Below are 21,096 nucleotides of genomic sequence, written 5' to 3'. Positions count from 1 at the left end.
GGGAAGGGAAGGGAAGGGAAGGGAAGGGAAGGGAAGGGAAGGGAAGGGAAGGGAAGGGAAGGGAAGGGAAGGGAAGGGAAGGGAAGGGAAGGGAAGGGAAGGGAAGGGAAGGGAAGGGAAGGGAAGGGAAGGGAAGGGAAGGGAAGGGAAGGGAAGGGAAGGGAAGGGAAGGGAAGGGAAGGGAAGGGAAGGGAAGGGAAGGGAAGGGAAGGGAAAAGGACCAACCAATCTAGCAGTTATGGTTCTTGGATTCAGATTTCTGATTGAAAAGAAAGGGGGTGGCCCTCAAATCTCCCATGTACCAGAGTAATGCCTCACCAGTGGGTGTGCAATATTCACTGGTCACCTTCCAGACAACACTAACAAGCTTTCTCCAAATGTATTTCATAGGAGGCCTAGTCTTAGTTGTCTTCCAAGTATGTCCTTGAATCCAGCCGTGTAGTCAAACATACCCAAATATGAGAATCCTGTTGACTGTCACTGCAAGCACAGGCTGTGCCACATCCCATATATCAGCTTTTGAGCAATTTTGCCTACTTTCACCTGAAAAAAAGTAAAGAGGAATTGAGACTTTTCCCCATCCACTGTACTTCACTCTTCCCCAGCTCAGTAGAAAGCTTTTTCCATGAGTATGCTGGCCCACATTTTGCCATCAAATATCTTAATGCCAACTTACTAGTGACGGAACATGGTCTGTCTTTCATAAAAAAGAGTTTTCAGTAAATCTATGTGAACAAATAGGGCTCAGCAAGCAGGAAAAATTGGATTTTCAAGAGCCCTCACTGTTATTTTCATTAAAATTAGCAGCAAAAGTCCCATTAAACTTGAGGGGAATGCTGCAGCCAGTGTTAAGCTACTTTATAAACCCTGTCTCTATTGACTACAATCTACAGTCTTACTCCAAACAAAAATCAGTCCCATGCAAGAGACTCAAAATTACTAGACTATGAAAAATCCATAAATTAGCTCATAGGCTAATCAGCTCTTCAAAGTCATTCTTATTTGTTTCCTTGGAAATGAAAAACAGCTAGAAGAAAAAGTCGTCAAGCTCATGAAAGTGTTCTCTCTATAGCTACATGAAAAAGATCTGAGGGTTTAAGTGAATGATGAGTGCTCAGTAATAAACTCTTCAAAGTGTGCCCTCTATGCAAATGTCCCTGATTGTGATAGTCAAAGGAATAATAAAATTATACAGGCTGAAATTCACCCCTGGGTGGAAGGATTCAAGTGGTGCCTGCCTGATGCTAATTCTCTGCACGGAGGTCAAACTCAAGCCACTGTAAAACTTATAATCAGGTAGTGCTAAGACTAGTAGGAAATCCTGCCAATATGTTTAAAATATACTGTTGATTTTTGTTGTTGTTCTTGTTTTCATAAATTTCTTTTTCTTCTTTTCAGAATGTAAAATAGAGTATATTAGGCAATTTGGAGGACTGGAGCATTTTGGGGAAGTTCGATGCTAGAACATTGTCTCACGCTGCAGGATTTGAAAGGGTCGGAGTGTGACAGATTCTCCACCATAGACATCATTGAGATTAAGGTATTCTGCTTTAAAATTGTATTTCTCTTCATATTTCCACATCTTACAGAACTGATACCATGATATCCCATCTCAGGCACACTGGCAAAAAAGCTTTCACTAAACTACATCCATCTGAAATTTTTCTGCACAACAGGCATAAATTTAGCCCATTTAAAAAAAAAAAAGAAAGCATCTCACCTTTAGTTATTTTGCTAGTTGGTTATTTTCTCAGATTTCCTGGTGATTAAAGAACCTGATGGTTTTGCTGAAGTATGAGCTCTTTCCAATCAATTAGTAAAAAAGGTTTTAGATATACTTAATTTTTAATATTTTCAGCCGTGTTTACTGAAAAAAGAAAGGAAGGAAGGAAGGAAGGAAGGAAGGAAGGAAGGAAGGAAGGAAGGAAGGAAGGAAGGAAGGAAGGAAGGAAGGAAGGAAGGAATAGTTCCTATTCTTCCATCCCACAATGGATAAGCTGCTCCCAAATAAGCCTTCCTCTATTCATGCATTTGTAAATGGCTACCTCCTGATATCCCCAACCAATATCTGACCCAAGAATTGGACCAACTTGCACTCTACCTGACTTTATATCAAGTCATTCCAAAGCTGCTTCTTCAGCAAAATGTTCTTGCTTAACTCTTTCCTTAGGGAAAAAAAAAATAAAAAAAAAAATGTGCCCTGTCTTCCCAGAAAGTCTAGCAGCAACAAAATGCCCCAGCTTCCCTCTGGCAACTGCGGCTCCCAAGTCTCCTTAGCATGAAAAGGCCAAACTCCATAACAGAAAGCCCAATGTCACTTGCTCTCAAAAGGGTCATTTATTGCCCACATCACAGAAGCGCTTTCACAGAGCATTTGCCAGAGAAACTCTCTCTTTAGCACTTCTGATGTCTTTGCTCAGTCAGCCTGGAGGTCCTTGTGGCTAACTAAGTAAGACTACAGCATAAGCTCCCACCCAAAAGTGGTTCTAGGAAAGTAAAATTAAATCCCCTGGTCACCTCCACCATCCCTGATACACGCATACACAGCTCAGGCGGCAGTTAGGCATGTGTAGTCACAAGTACCTTTATGTTTAATGGGAGAACAATAGCAAGACATCTGATAGCCCTCCGTATGCTTATGGAGATGAAAATAAACAAGTCTAATCTGTGCATCAGGAATTCAGTCCACCCTCTTATTCCAGTCCATCTCATTAAAGGGTCGGCTTGAGCCGTTGCCAAGGCACTTGAACTTTTCCTTTTGCTTCCCTGAGGGTCCAGTTGGCTGTGACCCTTCCCAGCTGACCTCCCCCAGCCCTCAGAGCAGCGCTCCGAGGTCCTCTGCAGAGGACCAGCGCTGCCCAGAGCCCACCGCGGTGGAGCCAGCTCCACACTGCCACCATGTGTCAGGCCCTGCTCTGCACTCGCCCAACTCGGGCAACGTGTCCCCATCAGCTCCCAAAGGGATGGTTTCGGGCAGTACAGCAGGGCTGGAACCTCAGCATCCTTCCAGGCAATGCCCTGACCTCTGCCTGCAGAATGGGGCTGGCTCCCTGGCCCTATGGACACCTACCCCATGCTGCAGGGACCACACACAGAAGCAGGATGGAGAATGTCCCACCCTGAGACACTCTGTAGCCTGTTGATTGGAAATAGCATGTGAGAGAAGCAGGTTCAGACCTTCTCTGGTAGACAAATTGATGGCGCGCACACATCCCATGTTCCGTCTGAGTGATGGAACATGGGATGTGTCCAGATATATCCACAGGAATATCTGGATGCAACTTTTAAGGGAAGTTCTCTTTCCATATGTGTGCTCAGGGATGCCTTTTGGTTCAGGCCCTAGGTGACAAAAACGGGTAGGAGGGACTGTGGATCATGTAGGGCTGTAGGCACTCCTCAACCCAATGCAAAGCATAAGCAGACATGAAGCAGACATGCCTAGAAGCAGAAATGTTAGAGACTGACAGAACTTTCTTGGTAAAACCTGATGCCTACTAGTTTTAAGTACCTCCTAATTTGTCGGAAATGAGCAAGTGAGTTACTTTAATGTCTGGGTTAACTCTTCTCTGAGGATAAGACTTCAGTGCTGAAGTCTTTCTGTGAATTCAGAGTGACTATAACTAAATGGCTAGTGTACTAGGAACCCAACAACAACATCTGGGAGACTCATGTTTCAATCCCTGCTCCAAATAATATTTTTAATGTAAAACAGAAGCCTGTCATCCAGAGGGACTCATAATGATTCATAAAGACCCGACTGTCATAAAGCTGTATGTAAACTCTAGTGCTCTACCACCAGCAAAGAGCAGATTTGCCTCCTACACATGTAAGTGCTCCCCAACACTCTCATCCTCTCCAGACAAGAGGGAATCTAGTCAGGGCTTCTGTTTTCAGAGTAAAATTAGACCTTCACAGTTAGACAGGTGGAAGTACACCTACCTTGTGAATCTCATTACCAAAGAAACAAATCAGAGCCAGTTTTCTCCAGAGAAGTGTCCAGAGAAGCACGTGTAGAAGTAATGGAGCAATGGAGACATTCTTGGCAGAAATGCCAATGCTGACAAACAAAAAATGAGAGAGGTTTTGAGAGTCTAAGTTGGCAGTTAGGTGCTTAAATCCTTCTTTCAAGCATATCTCCATCCTTCTAGATCATGTGGGCCTTAGGTGAACTTCTGCTTACAGCAGGTCAACACCTTCCTGCACTACCAGTGTTTGCATAGTAGAAGCAATATTGATATTGCTGTCTCCATACATCACCCTTGCAAGCAGTGGAGCTGACTACAAATGAGGTCATTAGAAAAAGGTAAATAAACTATTCCATCCGTTAAATGCATGGATATAAATGCAAGTAGTCAGGCAGGACAATTAGGTTCAAGGCATCATTATATCCTCTACCTCAGACACAAACTTAAGTGCTGGATACAGCCTGGAAAAGGTAACAAGATGAAATGGAAAGTGGTTATTGGGTTGAGGGGTACTATTCCTTAACATGTTACACAATTGCTTATTTCCTGGTGCATTGTAATTAACACCACAGTCTTGCCCACACAGGTAAATACCTCCAGGACAGAGCTGAGGGCCATCACCAAAGCAGCATGGAAAGCATAACTAGTGTTATACTCCCTGGGGTACTGGAGGGCATTTTTTTTCCTAAGCATTAGACGTTGGCTTGTGCTTCCTGTCAAAATCTTGTGAATTTGGCACCACAACACTGGGACAAGCAGCGCTTTCAGAAATACCCAAGAAAACATTCAAAGCTGTTAGTGTGCTTCTGTTCTTGTTAAAATGATGTAGATGTCGGAGCAGAGGGAGGAAATAGCAAGAATACAAAGTCTTTGCTTTATGTCTTTTTGACCTCTCTTAAGCTGCTGTTCAGCCATGGGAAATAAGTTCCGGAGATACAACCCTAACAGATGGGCAAACCAAGAAGAGAACATGTGACATCTGGGTGAAAAGCTTCTTGCACCGTGGGATGGTAAGGAGCAGGCTATGTTTTGAAAGCAGACCTCTGACACAGGGTCTTGCATTTTGTCTTGCTGTCACACTGTATTACCACACCACATCACACTGTGTGACATAACCGACAAACCCTGTTGTAACCTGCCTTCGTATGTGTCATGGGAAGGCAACCTGCTGCTTGATGCTTGTAAGGGTGCTTCAGTAAAAAGGCAATCCTGCTACTTCCCCACACCCAGAAGTGTATCAGAAGCAAAGCTGAACATAAAGATCTGCTCTCTTTCTGCCCACCTATATTCAGCTCCAGGCAGTCATCACTTGTTCCCAAGAACATTTCAGAAATTCCAGAGTACATAGTGATATAAAGCCTCTGAAATGGAGTAACGTCCCATGAAGAAAGAGTCTGACTGTTGAAACCTACTATTTCACATTCAAGTAGGAGGTGTATGATAGAGCACACCACAGAAGAGACCTGGTAGCATACATCAGTGAGGACAAATGAACTTTCCAGTGCTGGCCCAAGGCATTTCAGTTTTGTCTTCCACTTAAGTTTGCTCTTCTAACCCTCTTCATGCCTTGTCATCTTGATGGTGGTGATATCATGATATCTGGAAGTGATACCAAAGAACTACTCAGAATCTGAGAACTTCATACTTTTCTTTTTGCTACATTCCCCAGGAATTACCAGTTGCATCAATTTGTGGGAGTCCCCGCAGATAACATTTAACCAAGCACTCTCCTGATTTATCTTGTCCCCAGGGGATTTCTAACCTATGTGGACTATGTCTGTGGATAATGAAATACAATGTCATACCACAAATTAAACACGTTAAACTAAATGACGGTCTCTCACACTTTCTGACTTTGTGAACTTCTACGCTTGTGTAATTTTCCTTGATATGTTCAGTACCACAGGCTCTCCTTAAATTCAGAGAAATGAATTCTTTCATGCAGCTCAATAAGCAGCATTTTAGAAAGCCTTTTTTTATACTGACCAAGCAGATCACTCACCCCTGGGTACTAGCTCAGCAAAATGGTGAGATGCTCCTTTGCACCTTGATTTAGAGGTGGATTTCATCCAGCAAGAGAGTTTTGCTTCTCCAGCAAACAGGATTGAACTATGAGCTTTGCAGGCAAAGAGGCAAGATACTTCTCTTCTCAACACCTCCAAAAGCAGGGGTTTTTGTCAGCAAGAAGAATTAGGGAGAAAATGTCCCTCTGTGCAATGTAATGTACAGTCCCCCTTGGTGCTCACCTGTTCTACCAGAGGCTTCATGGTGGATAGGCAGAATGAGATACAAAGGTACAGGCCAAATTCCCCCCACCCAGCTTGCATTGCAATGACTGGGCTTCACGTTCCAAGGTTGCATGCGTCCTTCAGTCTTTCTGCTCTTGCACCCTGCTTTCTGGCTGAATTTCCTCAGCAAACCCTCCAGCATGACCACAGCAGAGCCATTTGCAGCCTCCCTGGGTCTCTGCCTCGAGCAGCACGAGGGGAGCCACACAAAGCCAGCAGATCCCCAGGTGCTTTTGTCAGGAAGTGAGAGCCCATCAGAGCACCAAGGGAGGCATTTCACGGTGCGCGGGAGCAGCCCAGCGTGACATCAGTGTGAGTGGTATGGGGAGGAGAGCCGTTTACTCGCTGTGTACACAGCAGCCACCGCGGTGAATGGCTGTAGGCGGTATGATTAATGAGAGTGGGGATGTGCAACTGTCTTGATGAGGGAAACAGACTGGATTGTTGCACAGGTTACCAGGCCTGTATTTGCAGGAGAAAGGACAGTGGTAATTGTTTTCAGGGACAGACAGACGTGGCCGCAGCCCATTGAGATGCCAGGGCACTGCAGCCATGTGGCAGGCAATGGAGGAGACGCAAGCTGCAGGCTAAGGCTGAGGTGGAGTGTGACAGGTGGCGTTTGGGGGACAAAGGACGGATGGAGGCAGTGGGACTCCACACCGGCACCTTCCTCAGCTTCAGGACTGAGATGGCGTCTGGCCAGAACTGCCCTGTGGGGTATTGCTGCCATCGCAGCCAGCACACCAGCCTCTGTGGGCCAACGGCATGAGGCGAGGGCCATGAGGGCCGATGGCACTCGGCCCACAAGACCTGACCAGCCCCTGAGCTGGCGGCAGCCATGGGACGGTGACGCAGCCGCCGGGGCCGAGCGGCCATCTGCCCTCAGGAGCAGGCCCGGGATCAGTATCTGCAAAGAACGAAATTGCTGGCTCCTGGCAGGCGGCCTGCCCTCCTCGTGCTGTGATCTTGTCAGATCACCTCGGAGAAAATGGCTGAGTGCCTCGGCCGGCTGCCGGGCAGGACAACAAAGGGCGAGCACGGGTGATTCACCGGTGCTGCCAGACGCTCCCCAGCAGCACCCCGCTCTCCCGGGCATGGGCGCCAGCAGCGTCCGCTCCCCACTGACCCCCTGACACCATTTTTAAGAGCTCAGGTTTTAATCTCAGCTCCTGCATGAATCCCTCCCGGCTGACTCAGCTCAGTGGCCAATTCCCCAGCTTGCACCTTTGAAAGGCCATTTTGGAGGAAGAACAGGAGCAGATTGCATTTAATTGTACTGCTAAGTCTTCAGTTTCCACTGGTTTGCCCTTGATTATTTCCTACTGTAAAAATCCCCAGTCCCAACAGAGATGAGGCTGCTGTAATTAGTATTGGATAAGATTAAGATAAGGAGTAGCAAACTAGATAATTTGTCAGGTATCCAAGAAGGAATACGCCCTGAATGTTGATGCATGTTGCACTTATGGTCTGTTGTTCCTCGCATCTTCACTGTCATTAATATCTGGGGGATTCATTAGCAAAACAATGTCAAGAAACTTGTAGCGGCCAGGGAAGGAACCAAACTTAAGTCCCACATAGGGACTTCATCAAGCTGTATCGTCATCAAGCTCTCTGCTGTAGCAATGCATCACTGGGCGTGTGAGACACTCATTTCTAAAAACACTAAAACAACACTTGTGCTGTTCCATTCTATTCCTCAGCAGCCTTTGTGTGACATCTTATCCAGCTTTCAGAGTCAGCAATCCACAGAGGAAAGACTTGAAGAGATTTGCAACCTCGCTTTGAATGAATTTTAAAATCCTGATGTCCCTTCAAAATTGCAGAAATGAAAATGTTTCAAGCAAATATACAGATGGTCAGAGAGAAACAGAAGCTTCATGGCTGGAGAAATTTTATTGCATGTACATATCATATCAGACACTGCATCAATACATATCAATGCACAGATAGTCCCAGAGCCCTAGCTCCCTAGCACAAAAGCTAATGTTTTATTCACTTTGAGTCCAATGGTTTGAGACTAGTACAGTTACATATTACAGTAAATATATATGTACATCTATATTACATTGTTGTTATCTTATGTCTACTTCATACATAGATATAAAATACTTTGTGTCCTCTGTGCCTATGTAGGTATTTCTTAAAAGCAGAATATTTTACATCATTATTGTACAGGATTCTTGCAAGTAGATGTACATTAGTAATAAAATGTCCTACTCCAATTTATATTCAAGCATCTTTTGCTTCTGGCTGGGGAAGCATGCTTGCAGTGTCTGTACAGCCTCTTAAAAGCTATAAACACAGCTATACATCTTCTGTAGAAAAAAAAATGTAATGATTTATGGGTAACTCTCTCTCTGTTAATCCTAATAATAGGGTTGATAAAAGCAATGTGCAGCCTAGTTTAGCCTTCAGATTTAAGGATTTTCAGAGTCTCTTTCTGCTGCTCTCCAGTAGAAAAGCAAACAGGCAGCAAAAGAGGAGCAGCACACTTGGCCATCCAGAGTCAGAGCTGCCAGATGAAAAACAGGAAACCAATCCGGTTTAAGAGCAACAGCAAACTGTAAGTATGCATCTCGATGGAAACACGTTCTCCATCTGCAATGTTCTTAGCATACACCCTCATGCTTCACAAATGCCTGGAGGAGGACAGCGACATTGTAAAACTGACTCCAAGCAATCTCATCTTCTGAGCTGCAGTCTGGCAGCTGTATAAGTGGCGCAAGAATGACATTCCTCTGTCCCTCACCACTGAGTCACTGATTCCCACCTTTTGGCTGGGGAATGGACACACACTGTCTTTCTGACCCTATATTTTATCGGTTCTGACCCCATTAGTACCTGCACAACCCTTAGAGTAGCATGGGCAAGACCAAGCAGAGTCTTTGCATGAAAGTGAGTCTCCCATCTGTCCCCACACCTCTGTGTCCCAGCCGATGTCATTTCTGCTTCCAGTCCCCATCATTTGCTAGCTCCCCGCCTGCTTCCTGCTGCATTTGCTAGACTCCCTGGCTGGAGAGCGTCTCCGTAATGTACTGCAGTCATCAAATTGCCATGATGCATCCTGGTAGTGTAGACAGCATGGAGACTATGGTGTGGTAAGTAAGGGTAATGTAATGTGGCCACAGGGCCAAGAGGCCCGAGAGGAGCTGAGACTGGAAGCACAGGAAGCCTTCTCCATGAGGCATTAGAGATACTCATGCAGCCACACTGATTAATACTGCCTCTCCCAAAATGAAATATGCCATCTCAAGGTCAGTGTGAATGAAAAGCCACACCAGAGTAAAACTCTCAGCTTGTTCAGACTGAAAGAAGGAAAAAAAAGAATGTAGAGCAGAGGAAAGCGAGTGGTAATAGCAGTAGAGATTACAGAGGAACTTAATAAGGATTACTGCCTGTCATGATGTAGTAAAGAGGATAGCTTTTTCTCTCACTTTTCCTGTTTTAATTCCTTCTGAAGAATAGCATAATTCTGCAGAAGGGCAGTGAACAATGAGCTGATCTCAATTCAGGAATAAGTTCCCGGTACAGATGGCAGCAGATGGAAGAAAGTTCAAATACCTCTGCAGGAAAATTGGACAAAGAGTATATGAACTACCAGCAGTTGCCTCAAATCGGGGCCTCTAAGGGTTATAGCTGGTCTTCAAGGCAAATGGAAGACAAATAATGTACTGACAAAGGAAGGAAAGGACTAATACCACAGGTGAGGATTTGGATGTGTTTTTGCCTCTAGACTTCTGGCAGGGACATTCTTAATGGTCTGTGGGGGTGAGGTATTTTGCAGGAAGTCCAAGTAATTGCTTGCAGGAGATTTGTTTCTATGAGCGCTGTGGTTTCACTACACCTCTATAGATCAGGCCCCATCATGTTTCTGAGTGACACCAGCTCACGGCACTGTCTAAATGTAGTGGTTATTATTAGCACCCATGCACTGTGGATGTACAAGCTTTAACCACTCAGGCCCAGCCTTTGGGAAGAAACAGCTTGTGTTTAGCTGTGTACATTTGCAATGATTCATGAGATTGTCTGCAATCTCTGTAAAAATAGTACTTACGCAATTCAGGAGCTACTACTGAAATCCTGACATTATTGGGTCTTCCCCTCTTAGTCACACTCATTTCAATTAATTTCCATGCCACCGAGAGAACTTCATACAGAAAAGGCATAAACCTGAAAGAGGAACTGGGGGAGTTAGGAAATGCAGCGAAAGGGGATGATCATTTCTTTGCAATTGTGATGAGGAAAGATTGCAGCTGTTATTCCCCCTGTAGAAGTGAAATGTGCAAACTCAACGAAAAAAGGGAGACAAATCTGTAAGGGCCCTTTTTTTTTTCTTTTGTATTTTGCCAAGCTGTTTTTCTTTACTTTTAAACTGAGCAGCTAAGACATGGCTGGAGGGTAGGAATGGTTTTCCACCCTTTTTATACCAGTGTCCTATTCTTTCTCCATTTCCATCTGGGCCCAGCTCTACAGTACTTACTGTACCTGCAGCCTTGTATGTGTCAACTCTGCAGCACCCTGCTGAGGACCATCTGAGGGATGGCTCAGAGCACACATAAGCACATGGGGTTTAGCCCTTCTACACCTAAACAGCCTCCCAGAACTGTGGTTCATATATAGGACTCATTTCCCCCACACCTAGGGAGATTTCCTGGCCCAGGCCCTACACCTCCACCACACAAGCCCAAATGCAGTGAAGAGACCTGTGGGTCTGGATAGGGGCTAGGATGTCTTTCAGTGTTCACAGCTACCCTTAAAAGAACTTTCAGGTAGAATCTGTAGGGTCAAATGATGAGCTCCTTTTCTGTGCTGGCAAAGAAGCACCACTGCTTCCAGACCTGTTGAACCCATGGGAGTTGTTTGGCCCAGGCTCCTCCCTAATGTAATGAAGACATGGGGTAATCCACAGGCTGTCCCTGGGCCATAGAATAGGGGCACCATTGTCACAGGAACTGTGTGGGTTCCTCTTCGCTCCTGCGTTACCTTCAACCTGTGCTGTTACACATCCATGGAGTTACACTGGAGTCTCAGCACTCCAGGTGGGATCAGATTTGTAACTGGTTTCAAGTCATCTGAAATTCAGATGAAATTAGCAGGGCTCTGTGCAATTGGCACGCTATGAAACAAGGCTTTTGGACTGCATTCTCTCAAAGTGCTCCTTCCCTTGGAAAGGAGGAGAATATCAACAATTACACGTGCTGGAGCACCAGACAAAGGCCTTCAGAAAGTTCTTACCATAAAGTTTGTCATGTATAACCAAAAAAATAAATAAATAAATAAATAAAAAGCTTCATAGAAATCAGGCCTGAAGGAAAACTGCTCAACTTGGTATTCACAGCAAAGTAGGTGTGCAAAATGGGATTGAAAAACAACTGGAAGTAGCTGGGGTGACTTGTACAATACTATGTGGTACATAAGCTGAATTTGGGTCCCTCCATAGTACACCTCCACAGGTGACAATGATCTAACATCTGCTTGCATCTCACTGCACTCCTGCTGAGGCTACAAATCATTTCTTTGCTTTCTTCCTTGGGATTCTTCCTAATCTACCATCCTGGCATGGAAATGGGATTTCAAATTTCAAGGTGCTTTACACAAAGAGAAGCAATGTTGGCTTCCTACTTGGTTAAACAAAACTTGTAGCTCACGGGGCCAACAGTTTGTCTCTTCAGGGCTACATGGTAGAGGATGCAAAGAGACGCATAGATTTTGTAGAATACAAAGATCATAGCAACCAAGCATGTTTCCTCAGCACTCTGGAAGCTCTTCACCCATAACCTTGAGATACCTGTTAGGCCTCCAGGTGTTATGAAAAAGAGCACTCAGACAGCTGCAGTCAGGGCAGAGCATGGAGCTGGAATACATATAAAGAAACTCAGGGCCGTCTCTTCATCTTGGGCAACTTTTACATGAGCAGTGTTTCAAAACAATGTACAAAATTAGATGACAGTCTCCCGGAGTGTGTGATCAGGCAGTGTAAAAAGAATATCCCATGGATCTCAGGAACCTGTCTGAAGCAGTGAGCAAGAGCAGAGAGAATTCAAGGTGAAAGAGGTAGGCAGGTCATGGAAAAAGGCTCTTTTCTAGTGTTCTGTGACCTTTCTAGCAACGTGATAAAATGGACATTGGTGTAATCTAGCTCCAAAACTCATATTTGCTTGTTCTCTGCAGAACATAGAAAGGAGTTGTAGCAGGTCAATGCTCTTCACAGTCTGTGTCTCCTGATACTGAAAAAAGAGAGATGTTCTTCAGAGAGATGTTCCTTATACCCATTCAGTCTGATCTCTAAGCCAACAGAGGTGGTGATTTGCATATAGACAGCTTTCAACTGGAAAACTGTCCTTTCTTTTAGAGCAAAGAGCAGTCTTCAGAAGGTTGTTAATGATCCATGTTTTCTGTAGCCAGACAGCACTCAATGCAATGGAGCCATAGAGGTACAACCATTCAGAGGTAATGTTTTTTCTGTCCAAATTCCAACTGGAATTCTACAAGCAAGCTGCCCAGTCTGATTAATTCTTTAAAAAAAAAAAGACTCGGGATTGCAGAAGAAAAAAGAGAAAATGAAGAAGAACAGGAAAGATGACAGGGAGGGATACAGACTAAGATTAAGAAACAACCAAGCAGTTTAATGTGAAAATCCTGCCACATATGAGACAAAGTGAGAAAGTATAAACCTTGCTTGTGCCCCACCTGCTTCCCAACATAACAGCCTGGCCAAGCTCTCTCTTTTGCAGAGTACAACCATGGACACTTAGTTTATGGCATTAAAAAAGACCAGAACGATCTAGAAGAAATCAAAAGCTGGAGTGTCTGTAGTGTAAAACACTGGGTTTTCTCTAAAAGCAGAGAAGCTTAGGTAAGAAGCATGAGTTCCCTGAGGCATCTATAGCCCTGGATGCAGTGCCAAGTGCTTCCTTTTCACTCTGTTCCCAAGAGTTCCCACTAATTCGGCACTCAGAAACAAGCCAGGAATTTCTGTCTGGTTTGAGTCCTTGTTGCATGAGCTTCTTGCATCAAAACTCATTGTCAGAAAGCTTTCTCCTGAAATCCATCCTCACATTCCTTTTCCCTGACTGCCTGCTGTCCTCCTGTGCTGCACACTTCCTTTGGATGAGGGGGACCTGAAGCTGTGTGTGCCCACCTACCATGTTAGCTCTCCCTTAAAGCTGGAATCATCGTTCTCACCAAGTAATACGGGCTTGGGGAGCTTGGGATGATGGCAAAGAGAGATGAGGTGTTCATGGCGCAGCAGTGAGCCGTACCACTGGGAATCACATAGTACTGGAGGGCCCTAATGAAATACATTGGCACCAGTATAAACCATTGTCTCTCTGATTACAAAATGGCTGTGTTGAAATGACTACCAGGCCCTGCTAAAACACCAAGCTCTTATATACCACTTGTCAGCCATCGTTTTCAAAGCACTTTCAGAGGGTGGGAAATGATTTATGCAAGGTCACTGAATAGAAGTAAAATTAAACCCCTCTGTGCCTGAGTCATCTGCCAGCATCCTAACCACTGAGATACTCCAGGAAACCCTGGTGTCTTTGTCCTATTAGACATCTACAGGGCAGGGTATAGCAGCAGCAGCAGCAACAGCTATACAGCTGGGATTTGCTTAGACAGAGTTATCAGGACAATTTTAAGTGGGGCAGTGCTGAAGCACTACGTGTGAGAAATCTCTCTTTGCAAAGGCAGCAGAGTAATGCAAGTCATGGCATATATTTTTCTCAGGAATCTATGGGACAAAGGTGACCAGGAAGTCCACACAAATATCACATTTACATTTAAAGTCATCAAAGCAGGAAACAAACAATCTCTGGAATAGAAGAAAACACTGTAGACTCTCCAGTTCCGAGTGGTTAATGATCTCTCCATGACCTTTTGGTTTTGCACCTCATCTTTTATTTAAACTATCTATTTAGAGCCGCAGGGCTAGGTATGAAGCACATGCCTGGATCCCTTCTCTTACAGTATTTCAAGATTAAAGTGTGAGGTTTTGTTAAGGAAGCTAGAGGGAGTGGAGCTTGACTCTAAGCAGTTTTACAGAGCTAAGCAGGGAGCCTGCCCAGCAAGGCGTGAAGGAGACCCGGGGAGAAGACTCCAGCCTTTGGCTCGCCCAGTAGCATCAGATTAGCCACCTCATCACTCAGCTTTCAGTACTTTGCTAAACTGGGAAAACGGTTACCTCAGCTCCCTGCACTGTCAATAAAAAGAGGCAATAACTCTGAATTACTGCCTAAATTCAGGGTCTATAAAAAACAGGGCAACATGGCCTGTAGGAACAACTGACAGCTAAAGGTGGGTGCCTGGCCTCGCTCCCTCTATGTCTAAGGTCACCCCTTTCTAATCCCTCCATTTGTTTGACGGGATTGGGAACCTTAAAATAATTCTTATGATATCAAAAAGTATTCCCTTAGAGGAATGCAATGAAGGATTGATTTGGCAATGATTTTAAAAACCGGCCAGCGAACTTTGAGTCAATGTGCACAGTTTTCAGAAGTGGGGAGCACCAGAAAGCTCTCTTTAATCTGCAGGCTATTTGCACACCATGTCACTTGGAAGGAGCCAGAAACCCAGGCTGAGGACATCACTTTGAGCGTCTCCTTGAGAAAAGGCTTGGCCCAGCATCCTAGCACGCTCAGCTCCCACTGCACAGCCGGTGCTGAAGTGCTGTGTGTCACTCCCTCTGTTCACTGGAGCCATGAACTCATCCCATTCAGTCTTCTGGGAACTGTTTTGCCATTAAAAATGTAAATAATAGCAGCTAAAAAACTAACTCATAAAAAGCTTTGAAGTTTGCTTACAAACAAAATACCTTCATAAACTCTCCCAATCCTGTTTGTGCTAAAATATTGACTTTTCAGGGAGGTAAATATTTCTCCATTGCTCATTGCATAGAAACTTATTCCTGCTGTTTATTCGTATGCCAAGGCCAGTAAGTACTGCTGCAGTGTATATAATCCTGGTTTACAGGCTGCTGTACAGTTCCCAGCCTGTTCCCCAGGAAACTGGCCAGTGGAAATACTTTCATTAACTTCAGGGAGAGACAAGTTTTATTTGCCTGCTTGCAGTGCTACTCTGTACCTTAAAGTGTGCTTAAGAGGCTATTCTGGTCTTTAGAAAGACTCGTTTTGCAAGCAGATTGTTGATCTCTCTTTTGTCCTGTGGCTGGTCTACACTGCCTTGCACATGCCCCTCTACAAAGTTTGAATCATTTGTTTTTCTGGGGTAACAATCAATTGCAGGTGATATTTGTGGCTGAGTCACTTCTAGCAAGGGCAATAGGTAATGCCTATTTGTGTACGTGTAAGCCATATCCCTTCTTGGGGCTGTGCCATTTGACTACAGCCGGTGATAATTCTGCCCATCCTCCTCTCCCTTACATCTCATTTAGGTTTTATTTTGCATGTTCTATTTGCAGAACAAGGGAGTTCTCTCATTCTATTTTTTATTTATTTATTTTTTCCTGTGATTGTATCTCAGAGTAACCTGACAAACACTGGACAAGCTCATGTAAAGTGCACCTATCTATGCAGAGGAGTAACTACTATCTACCCTAGGAGACAAGAAAATATTTCCCTGGAAACAAGAAAAATAAACCAATCTATTCTATTTCCCTAACAAAGTTACCTCCATATCCTCCAAAGCACCCCATTCATGTCCAGCCTCCCAAACATGCTCCTGGGAAAAGAAGCTAGGGAAAGAAGAAGTGACACCACAGCACCGAACTCAGGCCATTGCCAAGCATGGGGAAGATGGACCAAATCTGTCCCTCTGCAGTGAAAATCCACTTCTCAAACAGAAGATCAGTGGGGCCTGAGGTCACAACCTTATTACAAGAATGAGGAAAAGCTCCTGCAGCAGAGAAGCTTATGTATCTGTCTGAGGCACACGGGGAAGAGAGCTACACAGCCACGTAACTGCTAACCTCACATGACAGAAGGCACGTGCCTACTGTGTGCAGGCTTAGCAGCATGGAAGTATGGCTAGATCTCCCTTGGCCAAGCCCTTCCTCTTCCCTATCCTGCCTTCAGCACATCTGCAGCTGGAGAAAGGGGGAAGAACAACCTAAAGAAGTGGTAGGGCTTACCTAAAGATATATCTAAAGACATATTCCAGATCAGTAGTGGAGGTATGACTTGAATCAGCCTTCTGGCAGCCATGGTAATGTTCTACATGCAAAGATTTACTTGTCTTGCTTTTTTTTCCTTCTTCTTTTTGCCTTTTCTCAGTTACTCTTCCCTTCTCCAATCCCCATCCTCACCATTTTCACAGTCATTTTACCATCTCTTACAGCCCCAGAAGAAGTTTCTGATAATTCTCTTTACCTAGTCCAGCAAGAGGACTTGGGAAAGGTGAGTCAGATGGACTGTAGTGAACTAGTCTCATTTAATACAGACACCTGCCCAATCCTGCCTGATCTCCTGACAGACAGCAAAACAAATCCAGAGGTAGCTCTTGTCTTGATGCAGTAGCAGAGGTGGTGCAGGCAGATGGGATGAAAATAAGGAGATCCATACTTTAATCCTCTAATTTTTCAGACCACAGTCAGGAAACAAATCCCCTGAAGATCCCACATGTCAATTTCCACTTTCCCACACAGTGACACACCTTTATATAGCGATAGACCTCATGGTCACCAACAAGGAAGGACTGGTCCGAGATGTGAAGGTCAGGAGAAATCTTGGCTTTCTTGACCGTGAGATGGTGGAGTGCAGGATCCTGAAACTTGGGAGCAGAGCAAAAAGTGGGATCACAACCTGGACTTCAGGGTACATCAATATTGGAAGGAAGACTAAGGAAAATATGTACCCAAAGCTGAATGGATTAGGGGACCTGGTGAAAAGGGTATGGAAAGGCCAAGGTACTTGATGTCTTCTTCACCTCAGTCTTTATTGGTAAGACCTGCAATCAAGAATCCCACAGCTCTGAGACTGGAGGGAAAGTTTGGAGCACAGAAGGTTTACTGTTGATTGGTGAGGTCCAGGTTAGGGAATTTAAACAAAGTGAACATATGCAAGTTTATGGGCCTGATGGGATGCACCCTTGTGTGCTGAGGGAGCTGGCCAATGTCAGTGTCATCTCACTCTAGATTACATCTGAAAGGTTGTGGCAATTGTAGAGGTTCCTGAGGACTACAAGATAGTAAGTGTTGATATTATCTTCAGGAAGGGCAAGAAGGAGGAACTTGGGAAATGACAGACTACTGAGATTCACCTCAGTCCCTGGTAAACTAATGGAGCAAATGGTCCCAGAAACCATTTCCAAATATCTGAATGGCAAGCAGGTAAGTGGGAGTAGACAGCATGGATTTATGAAGGGAAAATTGTAGTTGACCAACAAAACAGCCTTCTACAATAAGATGACTGGTTTTGTGGATGAAGGGAGAGCAGTGGATGTTGTTTATCTTGACTTTAGCAAGGCTTTCAGCATTGTCTCCCACAACATCCTCATAGACAAACTGATGAAGTACAGAGCAGATAACTGGATAGTGAGGTGAACTGAAAACTGACTACGTTGCCAGGCTTAAAGGTTTGTGATCAGTAGCACAAACCCAGCTGGAGGGCAGTCACTAGTGGTGCACTTCAGCGGTTGATACTGGGGCCAATACTCTAAGATTTTCATTGATGACCCAGATGACGGAAAACGTCATTGCAAGTTGGTCTTTCCCATCTGTTCAGCCCTGGTGAAGCACATCTGGAGTGCTGTGTCCAGTGCTGGGTGCATTCGCCATACCGGAATGAATCTATTGAAAGGCCTCAAAGATGATTGAGGGACTAGAGCATTTCTCATATAAGAAAAGACTGAGAGAACTGCGACTGTTCAGCCTGGAGAAGAGAAGGCTCAGGGACATCTTATCCCTGTTAATAAATACCTGATGGGGGGCTTTAAGAAGATGGAGCCAGTCTCTTCTCAGTGGCACACAGGGACAGGACAAGATGTGAAGGAGAAAAGAAATGAAATACAGGAAATTCTATTTAAACGTAAAAACAAACAAACAAACAAAAACTTTGTAAATCATGGTTTGTCAAATCTTGGAAGAGATTTCCCAGAGAGCTTTTAGAGTCTCCATCCCTGGGGATATTCGAAACTTGACTGGATGGGCCCTAAGCAACCTTACCTAGGTGCTTCCACTTTGAGCAGCCGGTTGGGCTGGGCCATCACAAGAAGTCCCGTCCAACCTCAGCCATGTGATACTGTGATTCTGGGTTGCCTAAAGCATGCTGTCCCACACCCCAGGAAAACTGGTAGGATCTCTAAAGATGATCCTTCTTGTTTCAAAACAATAGCCTTCTTTTAAAAGAATAAGCTGTACCTGTGTAATTCTGACGCATTTGTGCATCTTGTCCTGCAAGCTCTACCATAACAATTGATTCTAGTGTTTCATTGTCTTTCATCATTAGATTTTTTTTCCCAGTGACTAATCTGAATCTTTCCTGATGAAATTTAAGCCACTGTTTTTGTTTTCCGTAGTGCATCCTACATTTCCAAAAGACTAAATAGTCCTTCTGTGTTTGCAGAATGCTGTTGTGTTCCCTGTCAGTCTTCTCTCTAAGCTGACTGCAATTTCTTCAGTCTCAGCATGACAAAGTAATTCTTTTCAGATGGCTGATCTTTCCTATTTCCCCCTTCTGGGCTCTCCCCGGTTGGCCCATATCTTTACTGAAGTGCCCCAGACTCAATATAATACCACAGCCAATGCCTCACGAATGATAAGTGGAGCAGAAGGATGACTTCATCCATCTTTCAAGCTACATTCCTTTTACCAGAACCCAATACAATGTTTGCTTCTTTTGCAATCCAATGACACAGCTGATTCATGTTCAGCATGTGATCTACTATAACCCTACAGTCTTCTCAAAAGAGAACTGAAGGTTAAAAAATTGTTCCACGTCCAAAATTGGTCTTGTTACTCTATTTCTGCTCACTTGTAGCATTTTGCACCTGCACCACTAAACTCTTCCTTTTTCATCTCATTTCTGCAATTTGTCCCAAACATTTTGAATTCTGACCATGGCCTCCTGAGTATGTGCAGCTTTGTCATTACCCAAATCATTATAGAAGAGTATGACCCAGGGCAGACCCTTTCAGAACTCCACTGGCTACAGTTTTTCATATTGATAGTGATTAATTCATGGTTAAAATAATAGAATATTTTCTGAGGACAAGCTAGGAAACAAGCTAGCTACAACATCAGTAATTTATTCTAGAGCATATTTGCTTGTCATATGGGACTATGTTAAGACAAAAGTTGAGATGGAAACTCTCCCCATTCCCTAAACCTTTTACCCTACTATAAAACGAAAGATTGATTTTATGTGAGTTGCTTTTAACAACTCCATGTTGACTGCTGCTCATCTCTTGTGCTTGCAGGTGGTTTGTTTGATATTTCTTCCAGATTTTTTCCAGGATATGGAAAGTGGTCATGATTCCATCTCTTCCTTCTCCACACCTATAATCCTCATTTTAAACATTTATCTGATTTTAATGTTGCCGAAAGGATGGCTACTTCATGGGAGAGACTAGAGAGAAAAAAGATGTGTCAAAGATGCAGATGGATCAAAGCTTCAGATCGGAACCTCAGTACTGACCAGGTTTCTGAGACTCTTGTCCCAGCTCCAAGTCTCTGATGCATGAGTTATCCCTTCCTGTTTTGATTAGGACAGAGGGCATTGACCTACTAATGTATGGGTAAATTTGAATAACACCTTCAAAATGCCTACCTCTAAATGTCAGCACTTGGGGAATAATGTCTGACTAGCAGAAATTGATGGCTCCTGTGCCAAAACATGGAAAAACTAAGAATTTTAATATGCAGGTATCTTAGATTTCCAGTACTGGAGAGTAATTGGCTTCAGAATAATATATCTATATCCTGGCATTTTGTTATGAACTTTTCTCCTGATTACCGCTCTGCTTTTGCTTTTGCTTTTTTTTTTTTTTTTTTTGAGATAAACTGGTACGTTTTATCATGGGTGTCATTTATCAGATGTAATTTTAAAAGCAAATCGTGCATGCTCTTGCAGAGTACATGTACTTCCAGGCCAGACTGCCTTGAGCAGTCAAATCAAATCAAATCGCTCCAGGCTATGTGCTGTGAAGGATATAATCAGTCTCAGAAAAGGGCAAAATCTCCCACTAAACCTTTCCCCTCTCTCACCTTTCCCCTGACTGGCAGGTTTTCCCTCCAGTATTACACTTGCTGGCTCCCTGACAGGCTTTATTTTCCAGCAGCCTGACTGTCACCGGCCCCTGTTTTCCCAGAGATAACATTTCTGTACGTCAATGCCCACTATCTAGCTGTGTCACATTTAGCTTTAATCCTTTCTTAGACTTTTGTGTGAGGCCTTTGCAGTCGGTACCTGTTGCAATGGGGGTCTTGTAACATTTGCTTGCAAACTTAGTTAGGCAACCTGATAGTGTTTGATGGAAGTATCTTGAGTAAACAGCTTGTTATGTACATGGCCACTTGCTCAAGAGGTTGAACGTTGCATTACTCATTTACACATGGGATGTTTTGAAAATAAAACCCAAAACACTGCCTTCTTATCAGATAGTGTTTAACTCATTCATGTTTGCGAAGGATGATTCTGGAATTCCCTTTCTATAGTTCCTTTCCTCTTATGACTGTTTATAAAAGGTGACCGAGCTTATGACTACCTCAGGGAGGTAGCTGTAATTAATCAAAGCACAATTTAGGTATTTACATCCCGCCTATCTGACATCTCTCTCTAGTTTCAATTGAACGAGGCTTTCCTTTCCACTTCCTAGCCTAAATTGTTGCTCTGGAATGTTAAATATTTGCCTCAGATCACTCCAAAGCTGGCTGTACTTCAGCA

Source organism: Anser cygnoides, chromosome 2, assembly GCF_040182565.1.
Source record: "Anser cygnoides isolate HZ-2024a breed goose chromosome 2, Taihu_goose_T2T_genome, whole genome shotgun sequence".
NCBI lineage: Eukaryota > Metazoa > Chordata > Aves > Anseriformes > Anatidae > Anser > Anser cygnoides.
This window is presented reverse-complemented; position numbering follows the sequence as displayed.